This window comes from Heterocephalus glaber, unplaced genomic scaffold (assembly GCF_053883595.1).
Source record: "Heterocephalus glaber isolate CG9 unplaced genomic scaffold, H.glaber_assembly_v1.0 deba00001481, whole genome shotgun sequence".
Lineage (NCBI taxonomy): Eukaryota > Metazoa > Chordata > Mammalia > Rodentia > Bathyergidae > Heterocephalus > Heterocephalus glaber.
In genome coordinates this window covers 55,188,516-55,194,515 of record NW_028258317.1, presented here as the reverse complement: position 1 = coordinate 55,194,515, position 6,000 = coordinate 55,188,516, and positions in this window count along the sequence as shown.

The window sequence follows — 6,000 nt, the reverse complement described above, 5'->3', positions numbered from 1 at the left end:
CCCTAGTAAACTTTTTCAAAAATAAGTAGTAAACTCTAAAATAATAACAAGGATATTATAGTAAATCCATAAACTAGTAACATTATCACTTTTCAAGTTTTATGTACTTTACATAATTATATTCCTCTACTTTTTATGGCTGACAATGCAACAAATTTGTTTATACCAGCTGCCCCACAAACACATGACTAATGCACTATGCTAAAATGTTTCAATGCCTATGACATCACCACATGATAGGAATTTTTTTAGCTCCATTATAATCTTATAGGACCACCCACATATATGGTCCATCCTTGCCCAAAACATTCTTATGTGGCATATGACTGCAATGGTAATAAACTAGATTAATTCTTGCATCACTATTCTAGAGATTTGGGAACTGACTGGCCTTGTGAGTGTATTGTTTCACAGTATTAATAGCACTAGCATGCTGGTGGTAGTGCTTGCGGGTAATCTCAGCACTCCAAAAGCCAGAGCAGGAGGATTGTCATGAGTTGGAGACCAGCCTGAACTACATAGCAAGACCCTGTCTCAAAAAACAAAAACAAACAAACAGCACTAGCACAAAATCTGAATGTTGGTTTGCAGGGCTCCTATAGAGGGTAGAAGACTGAAGAGGACCAACAGTTTCATTTCAAGTCTAAAATTCTATAATTCTGGCTGGTTTATGAAAGGTATTTGCTGTATTGGAAAGAAGATGAGTTTGTTTGTTTGTTCGTTTGTTACTGGGGATCAAACTCAGGACCTTGGACTTGCGAGGCAGGCTTGGCACCACTGAGCTAAATCCCTGGCCCAAGAAGTTGAGTTTTGAATTCAGACTACTCTAGGTTTAATTTCATTCTTAAATATCAGCTACCATATATGACTTTAGGTTTGTTATTTACCTCCTGTGCCTCACTCTGCCTCCAAGAAACCGAATATTCATCACTAATTCAAAGTATTACTATAATGATTAGCATATGGTATTTAAAAGCACAAAGAAATCCCAAAATAAATATTATTTTTTGTTTGTAACTCATATTTCTTGTAGAGCTTTTACAGTTGTATTTTTGTATTGGTTTTCATTTTAAAAATTAATTTATTATAAAAAATAAAATAAATTAATTCATTATAAATTTCTGGCTCCTTGCTTTCTTTAAAAATTATACCACAACAATAAAGTCTATTGACTACAAAAGAATATATATTTTTTTTGTTTTTGTTTTAGTTTTTTGGTACCGGGGATCGAACTCGGGTCCTCGCGCTTGCACAGCAGGCAGCGAAACCACTGAGCTAAATCCCCGTCCCAAGAATATATATTTTTAAACATTAAGTGAACTACACATTTAAATAAGCACTCAGAGTAACCTTGAGACCTTACAATTGCTTGGGATTTTAGCAGTCAACTGGTTGAATCTAACCTCTATTGAAGGAATCCTTTATTTCATTCCCTCCTTATGCTTCTTATCTCCTAGCCAGAAGGTGAAGAAAGGGAAGTGGTTTTGAAAGGAAGGAACTAGACTACAAGAGAAGCCTTAAGTACCCCTGGGGTGTCAGCACCCTCTTCTAACAGATCCTCCACACAAATGCTCTTCAGATCTTACAGATAATAGATAATAAAGAAATCTTCCCCCCTTCTCTAGTCTTTGGAAAGCTGGAGTGACTGATTTGTCCTGTCCTCTATCTGATGAACTGTATAAGAGAACACTGAATTTCAGGAAAGTTGTTTCCCCAGAAGATCAGCTTCCCTTAAAGACCATAATAATAATGGATGCTGGGCTGGGGATTTAGCTTGGTGGCACCACACCTGTCTCACAAGCGCAAGGTCCTGAGTTCAATCCTCAGTACCAAAATAATAATAATAATGATGATGATAATAATAATGGATGTTGAAGTTATTCTGGTTCCTCTGTGCCATTGTTGAGTGCCTCGTGGTCTATGGTTGGAGTCTAGCCCTTGCCCTAAGATTATATTCTTCTCAAATTTCTCTGTTAGCTTTCTGCCACTATGAAAAATATCTGAAATAATAAACTTACAAAAGAGAAAGGTTTATTCTGGCTCATGATTTCAGAGTTTTCAGTCCATGGTCACTTGGCTCCATCACTTTTGGGCCTGTGGAAGCATAGTACCTTATGGTGGGAATGTGTGGCAGAGGTTTATTCACTTCATAGTAACCAGGAAGCAGAAATAGATAAGAAGGTGCCAGGGTCCCAGCACCCCATTAGCATGCAGTACCGACTACCTCTTTTTTTTTTTTTTCTGACTACCTCTTGAAGTTTCACCACTTCCCAACAGCACCACAGGTTGGGGACCAAGTCTTTAACACATGGTTTTTCAGGGATATTCAAGATCCAAACTATATCATTCTGTAACCTTCTCTGGTGTCTACTGAACTCTGTTTCTGTTCTTTCATCCACTGGGCTTCCTCTTCAGTTGCCTTGTTGAGATCTTCAAAGACAATACCTTCTACAATATCATTGGGAACCTCAAGGCAGCATTCTGTCCAACATGAAAAGCTTCAGGAAATGGAAACAAAACTTTTGTAAATAAGGAGGGGAAGAGGAGTCAAAGTGAGGAGAGGGGAATGGGAAAAAAAGAAGCAAGATATATTATATACAGGTACAAATTCTCTTTGATGAATGTCATTATGTATATCTAAAATGTACCAATGTTTTGCTTTTAAAAAAAGTTTCAGGAATACTAACAATTAACGTTTAGCTTTAGATACATTTCTGAGATAGCGATAGTGAGGCTTAACAATCTCTGACTCTTTTCCAAGATTGCATTATGCAAGAAGTTAATAAATACGGTAAGCCTCTATGTATTTTTTATACTTGGTGATATAACATTTATCAAGGCTTGTCTGCATCTAGAAAATCCAGTTTTCAATTTTTTCTTTACAGACTTTAATTTTTTGGAGCAGATTTAAATTCACAGGAAAATAGAAAAATACAGAGATTTCCCATATATGCTCTATATCCATATAAGCAAACCTTCTCATTATGAACATTGCCTACTGGAGTAGCACATTTGATAAAACTGATAAACCTACATTAATCAATCATTACACACACACCCAAGTCTGTAGTTTATGTTAGGGGTCACTTTTTATGTACATAATATGGGTCTGAACAAAATGATAGCAACATGTATCCATCATCATAGTATCATAAAGAGTAGTTTCTACACCATAAAAAATCCTCTGTACTCTGTCTATTCATCTCTGTTCGCCTCTCTTCAAATCCCCTTTCCAGAATGTCATTTAGTTGGAATTAATAGTATATAACCTGTTAATACTGGCATCTTTCACTTAGTAATATAACTTTTCTCCATCTTTTCCTGGCTTGATAGTTTATTATTTTTAGCACTAAATAATATTCCATTGTTTGGAAGTACCATAGTACTATGGTTTGGATATGAGTGTGTCGCTCAAAGTGTTCATGTGTTGGGAGCCATTCTACATAATTTTGGTGAAAAATCATTTCACAATTAAATTATGATTAGGCCTAGTCTTCTTGCCTACAGGCTGGCTATGACATGTCAAAACATAACTCCATTTTTGCCTCTGGTCACAGTTGAGACCTCAAAGGTCCCGTGACACTCAAAGGCAAGATTATATCAGCTGAAGATGTCCTAGTTTCTTAAGAACTGAGTAGTGAGAGAAAGGTTTCACCTGGGGAGGGACAAATTCTTTATCAGCTTAACTCATCCCATCTACTGTTGTAAGAACATCTTTGCTCACCTTACTGTCTTAACCAACATAAGCTTTTCATTGACCTAATATCTTCATCAACATAAGATCCTTGTCAATTTAGGATTACTGCCACACTCCAAGACATCTGATACTTCCTCCAATTACAAGATCCTCATCAATCTAGGATTATGACACCCTCTGAGTCATCTGTTACTCCCTATGAACTCAATAAATAGTGGCAAGCTGGAGGTGCCTTCATCTTTGCTGCCCAGAGCAACACTGATCAGGCCCAGAACCCAGCTTCTTCTCTAAGTCTCATTTCCTTATCTTTATTCTTTAATTCACCTTGTGCTTTCATGGCTCTCAAGAGAGCAGGACCCACTGCAGGGGTCCTAGTATCACCCCCTTTCCCTGTTCCCCACATTCAAATATTAAAATTTAATCTCTATTTTTTTTTTTTTGGTATGGGGGATTGAACTTGGGTCCTTGTGCTTGCACAGCAGGTGGCAAAACCACTGAGCTAAATCCCCAGCCCTAATCTCTATTATACAATATTAAGAGGTGGTAACTCAACTATGGTGCTTAGAGGTGGAGCCTTTGAGTGGCTGTTAAGAAAAGTGCATCAGGATGGAGTCACCATGATTGAATACTGGTAGTTTTATAAGAAAAACCAGGGAGGGCTGGGGATTTAGCTCAGTGGTTCTGGCACCTGCCACGCAAGCACCAAGTCCCAAGTTCAATCCCCAGTACCAAAAACAAGAACAACAAAAAAAAGAAAGACCAAGGAACAGAGGCCATACACACACACAGTCTCTCACCATGTAATATCTTGTACTACCTTGGGACTCTGTCAGTAAGAAACCCATCACCAGTTACGGTCCCACATGTTAGGCAGCTTTCTTTCCACTGCTGTGATAAATATCTGAGAAAATCAGCTAAAGGAAGGAAAGATTTATTTTGGTTCAGAGTTTCAGGAATTTCAGTTAATGATTGCTCAGTCTTTTTGCCTTGGGCATCCAATACATCAGGGCAGAAGCACATGGTGGAAGAAACTGCACACTTCATGGGAGCCAGGAACAGAGAGAGACAGAGAAAAGGGCTGCAAGAAAAACCCCCTAATGATGTGCTTTCTCCAAGAAGGCCCTACCTCCTAAAGTTTCTATCACCTCCCAGTAGTGCCACCAGCTAGGGACCAAGCCTTCAATACGTAAGTCTTTCAGGGACATTCTAGATTCAAACTGTAACACCCCTCCACTGTGGACCTCCAGCACGGTAGGCCAAAACAAACTTTGCTTTTTCTTGGAATGCTAAGGATTGAATTCAAGTCCTCTCACATACTAGGCAAGCATTCAACCACTGAGCTACATCCCCACCCCTACTGTCTTTTCTTTATAAAGTTACCCAGCCTCAGGTATTTCATTTTAGTAACCTAAAACATACTAACATAGTTTATTTTTCCATTTACTTATTGAAGAATATATTTTGGCAATTTAGAAAAATATCTTGGTGGCTTCCAAGCAGTTATGAACAAAGGTGCGATAAACACTGGTGTCTTTTTGTGTTGACATATCTTCAAACCAAGGAGTATGACTGTGAGGATCTTTGTTATGTTTAGTTTTGGGGGGGGGGGTTGTTTCGTTTTTTGAGACAGGTCTTGATATTTAATTTAGTCCGGCCTTGAGCCCTCCAGGTAGCCAGGCTGCTGGCCTCAAACTCAGTGATCTTCCTTTCTTGGCCTCAAGAGCGCTAGAATTACAAGTATGCACCACCACGACCAGCTTGGTATGTTTAATTTTGTAAAAACCACTAAACTTTCTTCCAAAGGGGCTATACTATTTTGCATTCTCACCAGTAATGAATGAGAATTCCTATTGTTTAATATTCTAGATTGTGGCTATTGTAATAGGTATGCAGTGATATTTCATTGTTGTTTTACTTTGCATTTCTCTGATGACATATTGTATTAGTTTAGGTTCTTTAGAGGAACAGAATCAATATAAATATATGTATAATTGCACAAGAGATTTATTAGGTAGGCTACAGGATCAGAAGTGGAAGAGACTAAGTGGTTATCTTGGGATCAGAAGCAGAAGAATCTAAAATAGCCATTTGAGTGCTGGAGAGCTGAAAGATCCAGTGGCAGTCAAAAGTTGAAAGCCTAGACGCTCACTATGAAATCACCAGAGTAAGTCTGTGTTAGAGGGCAGAAAAGTCCTGCACAGGAATGCTGTAGATTCTACACTGAAAGGCTGAAGGAACTGGAGACCAGCGTCCAAAGGTAATGGGGAAGACCAGAGCTCCTCCAAAAGGGAAGGCTTCCTTCT